Source organism: Cyanistes caeruleus, chromosome 18, assembly GCF_971803275.1.
Source record: "Cyanistes caeruleus chromosome 18, bCyaCae1.hap1.1, whole genome shotgun sequence".
Lineage (NCBI taxonomy): Eukaryota > Metazoa > Chordata > Aves > Passeriformes > Paridae > Cyanistes > Cyanistes caeruleus.
In genome coordinates this window covers 9855101-9871653 of record NC_141718.1, presented here as the reverse complement: position 1 = coordinate 9871653, position 16553 = coordinate 9855101, and the positions used below count along the sequence as shown (strand labels likewise).

The 16553-nt window shown below is 45.8% G+C and overlaps 1 protein-coding gene and 1 long non-coding RNA gene across 13 annotated transcripts in view; one reads left to right on the top strand and one right to left on the bottom strand.

Moving 5' to 3' along the window:
* Positions 1-421: 421 nt before the first annotated feature.
* Positions 422-2803, bottom strand: LOC111945943 (uncharacterized). Its single transcript, XR_015277764.1, has 4 exons — positions 2721-2803; positions 2408-2508; positions 2083-2301; positions 422-620 (listed from the first exon to the last, which is right to left on the bottom strand). It is a non-coding gene; the product is annotated as an uncharacterized LOC111945943 (long non-coding RNA).
* Positions 2804-3205: 402 nt separating this feature from the next.
* The window catches only part of TAOK3 (TAO kinase 3), a 74295-nt gene continuing 60947 nt past the window's right edge, over positions 3206-16553 (top strand). For 5 of the 12 annotated variants that reach the window (XM_086856042.1, XM_086856035.1, XM_086856045.1 and 2 more), the window contains exons 1-2: positions 3206-3684; positions 4355-4417. The gene's annotated coding sequence lies outside the window, so the exon portion shown is untranslated. Of the gene's footprint in view, positions 3685-4354; positions 4418-12922; positions 13022-14342; positions 14479-16016; positions 16159-16553 lie in introns of those variants that run through there. The other 7 variants (XM_086856034.1, XM_086856039.1, XM_086856038.1 and 4 more) reach the window with 7 other exon arrangements.

Genomic DNA, 16553 nt, shown 5'->3' with positions numbered 1-16553 from the left:
CCCTGTCCAGTGCGTGGCACGGGGATACTGTCCTGGACGTGGGGTTTAACTCCTCAAGCCGGTTGTGGCCACCTGGGCTCGTGTGCATGGACCAGGCTCTGCTCAGAGGTGCCAAGACACAGGACAGAGCAACAGGCAGAAACACGGACAGGAAGTTCCACCTAGAGATGAGGAAGAGTTTCTTCACTGTGCAGTCACCCAGCAGCGGAACTGAGACCAGAGAGGCTGTGGAGTCTCCCTCACTGGGGATAGTCCAGAGCCGTCTGGACACAATCCTGCGCCACGTGCTCTGGGAAGACCTTGCTGGAGCAGATGATGCTACTGTGATCCCTTCCAACCTGGCCCGTTCTACAATTCTGTGATACATAGAGCAGAGCTGTTCCCCAGACAGAGCCTCGGTGGGGATGGACTCATGAGGACATTTACACTGTTTCGAATTTTATTATATTTTAATAGAGAAATGACTTCCCTGTTCCTTCACAATCTCAGCAGAGCCCCAGCACAGACAGCAGTGTGTTCTCACCCAGAGAATCAGGTGCCTCCTGCCAGTGAACAGCAGCTTTTGTAGAACACGTGCCTCCCATCTGCCAGGTACTGGTTCTTCTCCTGACGAGGCACTGCTACAAAATTAAGGATCAAGATAAATATCCTGTGGTAAGAGTCATATGCAGGATCCCACTTCCCTCTGAAAATGCCTCACAGTGGTATTTCAGACTAAATATCTCATATATCTTATTTCTTGAGCTCCATTTCACCTGGGAAGGACTAATTAATCTCATCACCTCCAGCACAGCCACACTAATCGCTCACCTTCAGCTGTGAGATGCATTCCTCACATGCTTATTGACTCACTGAGGCAGTACAAACACCTCACCGAGGGGAAGGAAATGGGTTTGATCTGAAGCACTGAGCTCCAAAACCTGCAGCGCTTCTCCAAACCCGCCGAGCCGGGTGCTCAGCGCCCAGAGCAGCACCAGGTCACACCGTGCTCTGAAAGGAGCAGTAATAATGCAGCGCAGCCACTCGGCTTTCCTGCCGATCACCCCAAAGGTCTGTTTGCCCAGACTGACAATTTTTAACTCGGAACACCCATGCCAAGCATGCTCCATGCCTCTTTCTTTAAGTCAATATTGCCTCTAACAGGGCACGAGGCTGAGGCACGGCCAGAAGTCGGCACCCCCGCCCAAAGCAGCTTCCAGAACTTCTGTGAGCTTTTGTTTCAGGGGAGAGACACCACCAGAGCTGCTCGCCACCTCTCCTTTCCCGAGGAATGCTGTGGGTTATCAGCACTTTGGAAACCCCTCCTTTTCCCTTCTCCCCACTCAGGCAGTGTGGCTGGCACGGCTGCCCGGGGCCCCGGGGTGAACAGGAAAGGGCGTGGTGGCGGCTGCCACATCGCATGAGCTGCCTGGTGGCCAGAGGTTTGTCCTCTCCCCGCACTCACACCTGGCTCGAGCTCCTCCAATCACTCCCCAAAGCCATCCAGTGACTGAGCTAAAAATAGAAATGGGACTGCAGGACTCGAGAACCAACCTGAGCCTCCTCGGAGCTGTACAAACACTAATATTTCCCCTTTCTCCCCCATTTCCTGTCTGTATCTATTCCATCTGTCCACATACTCGGCTCACCAGCTCCCCGGCCAGCCGGGTTTGTGCTGCTGGGGATATCAAACCAGTTCCCAGTGTGTCTGAACCACAACTGCCCTCCCAAGGATGATCTGTCCTGCCTCACTGCTGCCTCAGCACTTTCTGTTTGGAGCTGGTCTGCCCTCCCAGCACAGCCCTTCGCACATCGGACAGGTGCAGGCACCGACACGAGGGCACAGAAACCCCCTGAAGAGGAGCTGTGTGCAGTCAGTGGGTAAAAAAACTGCAAACTGCTGCTGATGCAAAGCTTTTTTGCTCACTCTGTGGTCAAAACTGGGATCTTGCTCTTGCTCCCTCCGTGCTAATTCCTCCTGTTTAATAGGAGCCTGCTGGAGACACCCTCTGCTGTCATCTCTCAGGCATTCAGTGGGAACCCGAGGGAGGAGGCTCAGCTTTAAGGAATGCCATGTTTCCCTTACAAACGCAGAAACTTAACTGTCTCCGCCCCAAGGAGCTGTCAGGGAAAGTGTAAAGTTCCCTGTCGAGCTGTTGTTCTTGGCTCGTGCTTCCATCGGAGCTGTTGTTCTCGTCACAACTCACTCAGTGCTTTGTACGCGCTCGGTTTGGGGAGAGATCTCTGCCTCCTGCTTGCTCAGCATCAGCTTTTCACAGAGCTGCTGACAGATGAGTCGTGCTCACTGTGCTCTTCTTTCCACTCGTAAGAAACGGAGGGCAAAAATGAGATTGGGAAGGTCAGCTTATAAACAGGAAACTCATTGTGTGAAATTACTCGACTACAATGAGGACAGCTGGTATTGTACCTTGGCCTCTGAGGCACAGGACACACCAACACCCCTCACCTGGGACTCGGGGCTCTCAGGTTTCTGTACCTGTGGTTTCACACAGCTCTATGAGGATGCTTCTAGAAGCCCAAGAAGGGGAACAGCTGTCAGGAGCAAGTTGGCAGAATGAGGCTGCTCCAGGTACTGGCAGATAAAGCTCTGCTCCTTCAGTTTTATTTACAAAAATAAAATAATTAACCCCCCTTGTCAAATAAGCCTCTACAGCTATGAAGTGCTTAGGTTTAGAGGCTGTGGGGAACCACCAAGCATGGCTGAAACAGCATGAACTCACCTTACCCTGCCTCTGCTCTGAGCACCTCCTAACCCAGAGCTCTCAACCCCTGCTACAGTTCCTTTTCCTTTGGGGCTTTGCTGCCAAATCACAGCTGCTCCTGTTTGGGTACCAGGGGCCTCTTCCTGCTGGGTCGTGCCACAGGACGCACAGTCCCTGTCAGGGCTCCCCCAACACCTCAGCACCAGATTGAAGACCCAGAGCTGCCTCTTTACTGCACCCAAACACTGTCCCCACGCACACAACACAAGAACATTTGATACCACTACAGACCCTGACAGTGTACACGAACACCTCAGAACTAATTATGGCCCCTGACACCCCTCTATACACATACACCTGAGCCTGATATGGACCCCAACATCCATTCCTCATACTTGAGACCACTGTAGACCTCATCATCCCGCTCCCCTCCCTACACCTGAGGTTACTACAGCGCTCGGTCCCTCGGCCCCCTGAAACCACTGTAGGACCGTAACTCCCTCACACACACCTGAACCCGCTGTGGGCCCAACCACCCCCATGCACACCTGAGAGCACTATGGGCCCTAACACCCCTCACGCACACCTGAGCCCCGACACAAACACCCCCAGCCGATGCAGCTGCAGCCGCTAACAGCCCCACACGCACACCCTGATCTCGCCGACCCCACACAGCGATCCCACCATTCCCCCTCCCTCAGAGCCCCCGCTCCCGCCGCGGGGCCGCGCAGCCGGCTCAATCGAGCGCCGATGGCGCGGGCGGCGTGCTCCGTGAGGCGGCGCCGCTCAGCGGCCCGTCCTGAGCTGCCAGGCGGAGTAGCCGAGCGCCGAGCGGGGCCGGGCAGGAAGCGACGGTGACGGGCACGGCCCGGCGGACACGCTCCGTCCCCCTCTCCTTCTCCTCCTCCTTCTTCTCCTCCTCTCCTCGTCCCTCCCCGCCCGGGCCCCGCGGACGTGGCTCGTTGCCGCCGGCCGGCACCAGGTGAGGTACCGGCAGTGGGAGCGGCGCCGCTGACAGGCGGGTCCCGCCGGGGCGCGGAGGGCAGGGGGCAGCGCTGGGGCTGGCAGCGCGTTTGGGGCTAAAAGAGGCACTTCGCGGAGCGCTCGGTGCCGGCTGTCCCGGGGTGTCTCATGGCGGGGTCCGGCCGGGGCTGCTCGGGGTGGGGGCAGCTCCCGCGGGGCTGCGAGTGTGGGGTGTGAGGGTCTGAGAGAGCCCGGCCGGGGGCAGGACGAGGGCAGCTGCCCCGCACCTCGTGCCGGGGGACCGGGAACAGCCGCTCCTTCTTGCCCTTCTTCCTTCGCTCCCTCGTTCCTTTCCTCTCTCCCGTGTGCCGGGAGCTGTCCCCGCGAGCTCTGTGGAAGTCGGAGCTCCGGCAGAGCAGCCCCGAGCGGACGGGAACGCCCCGGCTGGAGCGTGAGGAGAGGAGGGAGAGCGGCCGCCTGCCGTCACCTGGAGCCGGGCACGGCTCGGGCGCTGCTCCGCTGGGATCACCCCGAGATCCGTCTGGGAGCTGGAATGTGACCTGGGGAATTCAGGGGAACAGGGAGATGCGTTTCTGTCAGCTTTGAGCGGAGTTGGAAGCAATGACGTAGGTCTGGTGCGAGCAGATGTCTCTGTCCTTTTAATGACACGGGGAAATGATTTGCTGTAGGTGCTGGATGCCATCGAGCAGCACTCGTACTTGCGTGGGAAGGAGAAGGAAGGAGGACACGAGGCAAGTACTAAGCCTTCAGAATTTTGTTTTATAAATACATCTCCTCGTGTCTCCTCACCCCCCCTTCCCCAGGAACGTGAGTGGAATGAATTCCCTAATCCTACAACTATGGCAGTTCTAAACTTCAGTAGCCGCTGAGCAGCCCTGGTCGCATCGTGGTTTTCCCTGGTCACTTCCTGAGCCTGGGCAGAATTGAGCAGCTCCGTGCTGGGTTTGCTGTCCCCAGCTGGGCTGTTCTCCCCAGGATGGAGGAGAAACGGTGGGACACTGCTCTGGGAGGTGTGTGGAATGCTGGGCTTACACAGTCCAGCAGCAGCTCCGTGTTTGTTTAAAAACAGCAAAGCAGGCGGTGCTGATTCTGGCCCTGGTTGTGCCAGAAGGATTTCGAATCCCCCTGCCCATCTTTGTGGCTAGTGATCCACATAAGAATGTGGAAGCAGTCAGGGTTCTGGATCCATGTGGACACTGTTCCACAGAACACAGGGTGATTTAAAGTTACTGGGTACAGCAGTGCTGGCCATGGTTTGTGGTGCTTATGTTTTTTGAGAATAAGTCGGCTCCAGTCTGTTCACCGAGGTCTGTTGACATATTTTAGCAAATGTTTAAAATGCTGCAGTGCTGGGAGTGATGCAGCTTGTTTTGCCAGTGGTCATTATTTTGATGCGTCCCATACCAGATTTACCAGAGGACACGTGTTGTTGTTTCTGTGTTGATAGTGGATTGTTTGTGAAGAGAGATAATACCCCATGCTAGTCCTCTCTATGAGCTTAAAATTTGGCTATTTCTGGTAGGTAGCTATTTTTGCATTCTCAGGGCTAGTATAACAATATAGGGCATGTTTTAAACGTAAACACCTCTCTGCAATCTCTTTTAACACTGAGCTTCGTACAGATGTTTGATGATTCTTTCATGCACCCACAGTGAGGCTGCAAACTGTTCCTGTCTAGATAAATGCCTCATTTATCAAATCCAGATTTCTTATTTGCTGTCCAGCTCATCATATAACTTCCTCTGGCATCTGATTTGAGGAAACCTTGAGCTGGGTTGTTTCCATCCACCCTTCTCTGTACGAGGCCTTACAGATTGCAAACTAATTCTTGTTCGTGTGTGCATTCCTTAGACTGATTCTCTGTAAGTGCTTCCCTTTTCCATTGTTGCATCATTATCACTTAAAAAGGATCTTTGCAAGTCAAAGCTTTTAAAGATGAGATATTTCTACTTGTGTGTGTTCTAAGTGTGGCTCTTGCATCAATAGGGTTTTACTGTTAGATTTCTTTTCTGTAATGTGTTGCTGGATGGGGGAAACTTTCAGCAGAAATGAGCTCTGTTCCTTCTGAGTAACCTGCTGTCTTCTTTTAAAGGAAAAACCCTGTTTGTATGGATCAGGGCTGGAGTTTGCTGGACTGCTAGGGAGCAGAGGAGGAGCAGGGACAGGGCAGTGGTCAGTGAGTTTGGACCAGGAACACAGACTCATTGTTTTCTCCTCTTACAGGTTTTTGTTCCAGGTTGTTCTGCAGCCTTGTGAGATGCTGCAACATCCAGGTTATGAGAAATGCCAGGGAAATGTTTGTGGAACAGTTTAAATCTTATTTATTTGTTGCTTTTTGCACAAAAAAAGGTGTCTAAGGTTAATATTTTTTTAATAGAAAATACATATTTTGTTTTAAGACACAGCTCAAAGTCTTTTAACAGGACCCCTCTACAGTTCAGTCACAGCATTTACAGCAAACTAAGTTTGAGTAAAAGTGCAATTTTAGCATCAAAGGTATTGAAGAAGTAGATTTCTCTAAAATTCTGTTTCAGCATGTGCTCAGCTTTGTTAATAGGCGTGCTTTCACACATCAGAAAAAAATTCAAAAAGTGAACCCAAAAGAGTGTCTTGTTTTATGCTTATTATTTTCAATTTACTTCCTCATTTGAAGGCCATTGATTAAACCAGAAGGATCTGATTGCCCTTGGCTGTGTAATAAATGTGATGCAATTGCCTGGTGCCTGCTTGGTCATCAGTTCTTCCAGGGGCAGCTCAGTGAGTTTCCCTGACAGTCTTTTTATCACTCCCTGAAATCACTTTGGCAGCTTTGATTTTCTGAGAGAAGTGCATTTTGGAAGGTATTGATCTGGTAAATTTAAGGTTCTCTCTGGGTAAGAAGAAGGAAGTCTCCCCTCTGGTTTTTACGTGGGCAGCACAGGTTGTGGCTTTTCATTGTGATCGTGTAGTGGGCATCACTTGAAAGTCATCACTGGCATTGTGTGCTGGGAACTCTCATCTGTGAGAGCCTCAGCTCCTCATTAATGAGGAGGAAAGTTGAAATAGAAATTAAATTAATTGGGTGTGGTCATCCATCTCTTGAGCTACTGAAGGATGTTGGATATCCAAATTATTAATGGCACTGTGGCAGCTTCTCAATTGTTATAAAGCCCCACTTCCAGCATTAAAGAGCAGTGTTCCTTACATGGCATGTTGCCCTTATTCTGTAGAACTAAACCATGGGAATTCACTTCTAACATCCTGTTGGAAATATGAAAAATACGTATTTTTAAGGATCAGTAGATTTTGCTCTAAGATTCAAGAAATCTGGAGTACTGCTAATATTTGTTTTTAAATTATTTTTTAATTTATTTAAATGAATTAAATACTGAAATTAGTCTGGCTAATAAGTTTGTTCTTATTCAGGATGGCAATGAGCATGTTGGATTTGAGTAGGTTGGAAGATTCCTTGTTTATATACTCATGTTTGTATCACAAATTGTTAGCTTAATTTGTAAGGGCAGGGAAATTTCAAATTTAATATAGGGAGCTTACAAAACAAGTTTGTCTGAGTTGCTAATGAACTAGGCACTTATGCCCTTGGACAGGTAATAGCTTGATGTTGATGTAATTACTTTTTTTCCCCACCCTGAATATTAGGTCAAACTGGACTCTGGTTGATTTAGAATTTAATGCAGCCAGTCATTCCATGGGAGTGTGTGGTCACTTGTGGTCCCTCCTTGGCTACTAAAGACTTTCAAATAGGGACATTCTCCCAGCATGGCCTCCGTTTGCACCTCTTCCTGCTGTCACTGTTAATTATGATGCTGGATTAATGAGAGCCCAAGAAATTCCTCAAAAGAAGGGCAAATGATGACCTTGGTGTTCCACCAGTTTGATTTGGGATGAGCAGGTTTTGTGCTGCAGGTGACAGTCTTTGGGAAGAGAGAGAAAAAGCTGTTTGTACTCCCCTAAGAAAATTGTCACTGTGAGAGTGGAGATGTTAACCCAGAATCCTGGATAAACCACCCACTTCAGCTGCATTCCCCTGGAGTCTAAAACATGTACATGGGTTTGGTTTGGGTTTCTTATTTTCTACAAACTACTCCCCAGGATGCTGTGGTGCAGAACCTGGCACTGGGAGGAATGAATCTTGTATTCAGTGTGTGTATTTCCACACATATCAAGCAGTTTAGGATGAAAGGGGTTGGGACTACCAGATACCATCAACATTTTGTGAGCAGGATGTCATTATTAGACTGGAACTGGTGAATGTGTGCCAAACATTGTGGCAAGTCTGTTTTTAGAGAGATGCAGACTGTGTTCACTTCCTACATTAAACCTCATTCTCCTCTAATTTTTATATGTGAGCTGTGATGCTGTTGCACAGAATCTGGCATAATATTGAGCAGATTTATTTAGGGTTGCCCTTGAACATTGTGAGCATTTAAGCCAGATTTACAGGAACACAGTCAGTGATGATTCATGTTGAGATGATGTTTTTCTCCCTTGTAATAGAACATATGGGACTACGTAGCATATGGTACCACTGAAAATTGTTAAACGTGGAGCATTGATTTATTACACAGCAAAAAGGGTTGGGGTTTTCAGTCTAACACTGAGCAAAAAACTTGTAAACAGCTCTGGCTGTTGGTTTGTATTGGGTGCACTACTGTGTTGTGTGGTAATTTCAAAGCATTCTTTTAAATGGCAGCAGAATGCTTCCAAAAGTTGTGTGTCTGCACTTTTACTGTGGTGCAGTCTTGTCCTGTGGGATGACAGCTTAAAAAAACTGAAAAAAAAAATAAAAATCCTTTTTCTCTCAGATGGGAAGCAGAGGTATTAAAATGTGTAAATAGTTTTCTTCCAGTCTTACTATCCAAAACACCTTCTTTCTGTGTTTTGTTAGGAGTTTTTTTTGTCTTTATGTGACTTCTGCAGGGTTGTTTTGTTTTTTTTTTTTACTGAGTCAGGGAGAGGAAACAAACACACACCTTCGTCCTTGCAGTGCACAGGGGAAAGTGGACTAAGGTGCAGCTGCAGAGAACATAAATTCCAGTCACCTATTTCCTTGTGCTCACCTGTGTTTCTTAACTATTCATATTTGGATGATTGTAATCTCTCCAGAGCAGGCATTGCTTCTGCTCTGGCTCTGTAGGGTCTTGCTGCAGGGTAACTGAAGCTCCCAGGTACTGTGGTCGTACAGGTAATTAATGGCTAGTCATAAATGTTCATTGCTTAAGCTTTTTCAGAAATGATTTAAGCAAGAGTCTTCATTTAAACCTTAGAATGGTGCTTGTGTTTGTCTTTTTTTCTAATGATTCAATTCATTTGTACATCTTAAAGTACTGATTCAAACAGACTTGATGCTAAATTTGCTTTTGTTAGGCCAAAAGTACATAATTAAGAAAGAATATATATATTGTAAATTTTTGGGGTAAAAATCAGAGGATTTATCCTTGATTAGTGACAATCTGCCTCTCAGTTCAGGGTTTGTGTGTCTCTGCTTATTCTTCCTGGTTCAGGTCAAGTTTGAATATGCTGTGTCCTTTAGAATGGCAACAAGTATTTGACATCATTAAAAACTGCTGTTATTTAATAAAAGGAAGTCATATCTACCCTTGAGGGAATTAACTAATGACCTCTTGTTAACCATTGCCTTCAGGATCTTAGATCCTCCCTTCTCTTGCCTCATCCTTAGTCATAGATTGGAAGAGGAAAACAGGCTTTTTTCCCTCCCTCCCAGCTCTTGAGCAGTTTCTCAACTGGAGATGAACTGATGGTTGACCTAAACCCTGTGAGGACACTGAAGTGGGGACCACACTCCCTTTCCCCTTGTGGAACATCCTGCTGGTGTTAAACCTCACACAGCATCTCAATTAGCTCCAATTCCCAGCCTTAGCCTGCGCATGAAATATTTTTTTAAAAGCATTAGCCCAAATGAATTCTAATTTCTAGCATTTCTAATCTCAACACTGGTAGTGCTGTCAGTTTTAGCTCTTCAGAAGAGGGGAAAAACGTTTCTTATCTGGAAAGTATGCGAGTGGCAGAGCAGATAAGATAATTGAGCCCTAAATGTGAGCTGGGATGGAAACAGGCTCTGTTGAGAGTCAGGTCTCATCCGCTGTGCCACAGTCCAGTGGTGCTTTAATGCATAATAATCCAGGGAGTTTGGTCTTCCTGGGCAGGACACAGAGAATTTTATCTCTGCTGCTTTTTCATTAAGAGACACAAGCCTTTAGTTGCAGTGTGGGATGTTCACGTTCCCAGAGTCAGGAGTTTGCTGTCATTTGGGAAACAGACAGCCAAAAATAGGATTTTATGGCTCTCCTGCCTGTAACAACAGTTAGCTGCTAAAGTGAGGAATAGAAATAAAAACCCTTCCAATTTGTTGTTCTGCTCAGGCAGCTTTTTCTCAAAATTTCTTGTGTGCTTTTTATCTGTGGTGTCTTTCCTCTGTGGAGAATCCTCACAGAAGATAAGTTTTCCATTTCCAGCTCTTCCCTTGGACTGAGAGCTCCTGTTGTGGTTTAGAGGTTGTGTGTTCAGCACTTGGGCATGGCCCACATGGGTGGGAGGGAGAAGCACAGGCACCTAAACCAGAATAAATGAGTACTTTTTGTGCTACACAAAGCCTTATTTTTCTTGTGTTTGCTTTAACTCTGCTTTTGTAGTTTTCCACTTAGTATCATAGGGTTGCCTTACTAGAAAGTACATTACTTCAAATTAATTTAGACTCTTACAGAATGAGACAGAGTAAGAGGGGTTTTTGTTGCAAAAATCAGTATTCGCTTCAGTATTTTGTGGCAGGAATTGTAGCCCAGGAGTTAGATCTGCTGCAGGTATTCAAGCTGTAGTGCAGAAAAAGATCTGCTGCTTTGTAGTGCCATATGGAAATGCCATAAATCAAAATATATCTCACTTAAGCATTTGAGACCTGCAGAAATTATTACCTGCAAGTAAATGGGTGATAATACATTCTGAGCAGTTTGAATGATTAACTTGGACAAATGCTCCAGATTTTAGGTGTGTTGGGCACCTTTTCTACATTACAGTTCTTGTGTCACAGGGAGATTTCTGCCAGTCTCACTTGGTACCTTAAAGCAGCAGAAAGGTGCTGACTCAGGCTTGTTGTTAATTTGCTTTTTCCTGCCTACCTGAGTATTTTACAGCAACGCTGTTTATATTTTTGGAGCAGTCTGATATTTTTTGATACGCTGAGCCCAAACCAGAGGAGGTAGAACGAGACTGTGGTCTGATCTGTTGGGCAGTTTGTGCTGGATCCAGGCTCTGGGGACATCCAGGGAGGCAGAGGGATGGGATCCCAGTCCCAGCACTGTGCAAGCTGGTGCTTGGAGCCCCAGGCTACCAGTGCAGCTCTGCTGGTGTTTAAGGTCAACTCCTTGCAAATATTTTAGCAAGGCTTATATTCAAATGCTATTTATAAGACCAGACAAATTTCTTTCCTCCTAATGATGGCCTTTTGGTTGATGACAGGGCTGGAATCTGGAAGATCTGGATTCTGTATGCCACTAGTCACTGTGTATCCACAGGGAAGTTGTTTGCCAGCTTTCTGCCTCACTTTTTATCTCTACTTAAACGAAAAAAAAAAAATAAAGCTTGACTAATACTTGCCTCACAGGCTGTGAGAGCACAGTTAGCAGCCTCATGCTGTAAGATCTTTGGAAAACACTGTAGGAATTTTCAAGGGGCTTATTATGGTTAAGGTCCTGCAATAAGAGAACTGGTTAAGCCTGGGTTATTGTTAGACCATTCATTAGGGAGCCTTAACAGCTCTGATAGTGGCTGTTCCCTGGCTTCACCTGCAATTACCCTGGGTAGATGCAGGCTGCTGCAATTCCAGAGCTCTGGAGTGGTCTGGAGCAGAACTGGAGCATATGCAGGGATGTTTGAGCCTGCCTTGAGCGCTCACTGCGATTTCACGGCTGGCTTTGCATGCAGGTCATGCCGTAGCCTCAGTGAATTTTGGCAGTTCAGCATCTTGATGATGACTTATTCTGCCACTAGTGAGCCCTTAGCACCTTCATGCCAAAAGAAATGCTATATAATCAGCTGAGTTTTTCCTGTGTGTCTGCCTAACTCAGAATTTGCCCTGCTTTTGCTTTGTAAATTGAACAATTTTTTTTTGTAAGGTTTTGTATTCAGATTTAACTGAGGAAATGCTTTTCTAAAAGGCTGACACGATTTGCTGTATGTTCATTGTTCAGTGTTTTAAAATCTACATGGACAAGTATCCCTGCCTTAAAAAGTGGGGGAAAATCCCAAGCAGAGGGTTTGTATTGAGGCACTGACAATACTGACTAGATGGTGATAGAGGTATTCCCAAACATAAATTGGTATTTCATATTTCAGGTATACAGTGGTTTTTTTAAATGTTAGGCCGTGGCCCCATATGACAGAAATCATGTGAAGGTAAAAAGTTACTTCATAATATGAAATCCTATTTATTGTTTAAGTGTGAGAATTACTTGCAGGGTATAACCAAGATCCTAAAGTTAGAAAAGGAAGCACCAGTTTATATTCATTGTCTACAAATAGACTGTTTCATTAACACAAATGGAGGAGAGTTTGTTTGTTTTTTTCTTCAGGAAGATCATTATTTTGAGTAAACAGAGCAGCACAAGAGAAGCCTTTCTGAGCACCTGGCTTCCAAAGCCATCCAGGGAATTTGTGGTGTGTGTTTAAAAAATTAAAGATTTCAGTTTAAAAAGTGTTTGGCTCCTGGTGACAGGGCCTCCCCATCCAGAGAGCGTTTGCAGCTGCCTGTCAGTGAAGCTGTGGGTGAGAGCCTCGAGGGCGTGGAGAGAGGAAGTCAGAAAACTTTCATATTTATGATCTCTGTCTCTGAACAAAGGGGACGCTTAATTGGTGTCGTCATTCATAAATTAGGAACTCTTGCAGAGCAGAGCTGAAAGGCTGAGGGGCAGGATGAAACCCCCTCTGTGTCCTGTGCCTTTGTATTCCAGCAGCTTGGAAATTGTGTTGGAGATGGGATTGTGGAGGTGAGGAGTTCCCACTCACCCTGGCAGGAGGAACTTCCCAGTGCTGATGCCACAGAAGCACCAGGGTTTGCTGCTGTGTTTGTAGCAGGGGGATGTGGGGCAAAATCTGCCCCCCCAGTTGAGCAGTGAGTGAAGAAACCTCCCAAAGCTCATTTTCTTAATGATATTAGCACCATGCTCTAACCAGCTGAGCTAAAAAGCAGGGGATTTAACCAGCAAAGGGCAAAGGCTGGTGCTAGGAGGTGGCCAGGGAGCTGTGTGTGTGTGCAGTGTGCAGGTTTTGGTTCCTGTTTGGGGATGTCCACACCCTGGCCAGGCTGCTGTGCCCAGCAGGTATCGTTCCCTCTGGAGCAGGATGGTGCCAGCTCCGTGACCTGGATCCTTCTCCTGGCCTGTGTGGGGGTTTGTTGGTCTTTTTGGTGTCAGGACACCAGTAGAACAAAAATGACTATTTTTAAAATTTTGATTCCATAAACTGTCACGTGGTGTGTTCTGCCTTCTCAGGGGATTATCTTTATGCCAAACAGGGGTTTTCTTGTCCAGGCATTTGTGTGCTGCCTTGTTTTTTGGTTAGGTCAGGGGAGAACACTTTGCCTTTTTATTGGGAGCTTGCAAAGATTTTGGGGGATCTTTGCTGCTTTTGTAGGTTACTCTAATGTCTTGGACCACCTTTGAGTGGGATATCCACACAACTGAGTTTTAGTTTTACATTATCCTGCATTTCCTTTTTTTTTTTTTCCTCTCCTCCCCCCACTATTGCTATCATCCTTTGTGTTCTATGTAGTAAAAGTAAAGATCAGCTATGCCTTAAAATGTCCTTCTAAAGAGGTTGCATGTTCAGGGGTTTGATCCCTGTGTTGGCATAGGATTGAAATAAATGAATGTGCTAATATTCTAAAGCGAGACTGGATAAAGAAAAAGAATGAGTTAATGAGACATCTGGGTGGAGGGAGCAAACCTCAAGCGAAAATTGCTTTTCTGTTTTACTACAGTCAAAATATTTTGAAATTAAAAGCAAAACAGAAGCTGAGTAAATTGATTTTTATTTTTTTTTTAACCACTTGTACTTAGAGCTTATTTTATGTAATTACTGGGGCGTGACTTTAAGTTCTGGGCAGAACTTTGTGGCTTGTTAGCATCGGGTTGAGCCTCTGATGTTGCAATGAAGAAGGAAGTGAACGTGTGTCTGCTTGGGGAGGGGAGTGCAAAGCACTTCTGCCTGCCTGCATAAGGTGGGAATTGCAGCTAGCTGGGTATTTTTAGCTTCGGAATACCTAGTTTTGAATGTGAATTTTGGTTTTTTTCTTGTTAATCAGAGTGTTTGTAAATTAAGTTCTCAGTTACTGTTTTAAAGAGTTTTGGGGTTTTTTTCGTACCAAAATACACTAAACACATGAGTTCTTCACCCCAATTTTATTCATTAAAGATTTTAAGGTTTTTTTTTAAACCTCCAAAGCTGCAGGACTGGGTGTGATACATTTCCCAAGTGTCTCTGTCTTCTGTTGGTTTTTGCAGCTGTGCATCCATGGGTAAGGACAGAGGCATAAGAGGGATTGCAGGGAGAGGTGAGGCTTTATAGATCAACCTCTGTTTCTCCAGCTTAATTAAAGAAAAAAAAAGGAAAAATAACGGATCTGATTTTGTTCTCCCCTAGTAAAAACATGCAGCAATAAGGACTTTTTCCTGTGTTGGAGGGAGAGGCAGAAGATAGCCTCAGTTTCCATCAGTATTTTCCAGTCATTTGCTGTAACAGTGATTCACTTCTGTTCAGTTGTTCATCCTGGCCTGAGGTGAGACATATAGAATGTTTCTATTTTAAGCTCTTCAGCATAATGGATGAATAAATTCACCCTTCCTGGGCTGGTTTTTACCACAGTGGGTGAGCTTTCCTTCCTGGGATCTCTGTTTTGCTGTGCTGGCCTAAAATACTCGCCCTCTGAAAGCTCTTGGTGTGCTGTCAACATCGGTGGAAGAAAATGTTCTGACCATTTTGCTTCAGGGTTGCTGATCTTAAACTTTACTGTTAAAAATAACAAGTTTTCTGAAGGCAAACTATGATGTTTTCCTGGCTCCCTGCCTCTTCCCCCCCCCCCCATGTTGATGTGATTAAATGCTACCAAAACTCAGCAATCCTTAGGTCGAGTGCATAGCCACGTGCACTTGTAGCATTAATAGTGGTTATTCCAGCTTTCTCAAAGAAAATTAAGGGTGTTTTCCTAAATGGAAGTCTTCTGCCTGCCACACTAAGTAGCACACAAGCAGTTTATGTACCAAGGTATAGAATTTTGAGGTTATTTTCGTACTGCTTTAAACTGTCTCATGCTGACTCAGTTTGGCTGTAAAAGGCTGAAGTCTTGTCATCTAGAGGAAGTTTTTTTTCCTGCTGGTAGAACAGGTGTGTGCTGGAGATCAGTTTTTCTCTATGACCAGAACATTTTTTTATGTTGATCTTGAAGGATCTGCTTTCCCCAAATACCATTTCACTCACTGAGCTTTGGGATCAGTCTCTTTGCCAGTGTTGATGGTGGCCCTTTCACACTTTCTGTTGAAGGAGCTGCAATGAAGTCTAGAGTATCTGATCTGAAATCAGACAGACCTGATGGTAAATGCTTTCAATTACGGCTTCAATAAATCCATGCTGGGAGGAAGGACAGGGCTAAAAGGCATTTCCAGGCTGATTGTGGCAGAAATACCTTCAACCTTCTGAATTTCTTGTAGCTTTTCCAGGATATTTCTACAGTAATTGGGGAATATTACACTGTTTTCAGAAGCAGCTTTAAAATGTTATCCTTCCTCCTAAATTAGATGCCAAATAATGCATTTACTGAATTGAATCAAGAAGCCTCTGATGGTTCAAATGGAAATCTTGAGGCCATGTGTAAAGCTGCCAAATTTATCTGCTGAGGTGTGGAACTTGGAGTGAAAGAGCTCTGCTGCCTGTGTTGGGCCTGACTTAAACCCAGATCCCAAAAACCATACCAGAACACAAATCAAATTTTGCTGTGGAATTAGTTTGAAAAGCTTTTCCTGGCTTGTATTTAATTTTAATGATGATACATTTTAATTTGCTGTCAAAAACGTGCTTCAGACGAATACAATGCCCTTCTCTTTATGTGCTGGTCATCTTGTTCTTTGTCCTTAAAGTGCCTGGGCTCTGTGTGTCCCTGTTTGGGAAGATAGTGCAGCCTTTTGAAGGACACATTTTCTGTGCCGCCTTTAAAATCTCTCGGGTTTGTTGAATGTTTGCCTTGGGTTACCCCTTGAGAGATTTACAGGGTGGTTTATATTTGTTTTGACTGTTACTTTATCTCACTTTCTCAGTAAGTCCAGTCTCTTCTGGCCATGGGTGATAGGAGGGGAGGATGAGGAAGTTCTGGGAGCCTGTGTTTGGAATGCTGTGCTTCAGGGTGCATGCTTGGATTCTTTTCCTTAGCCTTTGAGTAGATTCTATGATTGAAAGAGCTGTAAAGGTACTGTGATGATGGAAATGAATGAAATGCTTAAATGTCTTAATCATTGAGATGTGAAATGTCCTTTCTGCTTGTACTTCCCTATGGGTTCCTGTGTATTGGCTAATCTTTGGTGACAAAACACTCCTTGTCCTGCCCTTGCACAGCAAAGGGGCTTCCTCAGCTCATTTATTAATTTTTAAGCTTGATATTGACATTTCACTTCCCTGTTTGGAAGCTGTTTCACACTGCAGACACAGAAGTCAGAGGTCATATTTACAGTGTAGTGGTTGGTTCATATCCCCATGGCAGGCTGGGGGGTGTTTGCCTGTGTGCTATTCTGCACACTCTGTGGGAATTGTTGTGTCTTCCTGAATAACACTCACACAGCAGTAATGGACATAAAATGGGTTTTA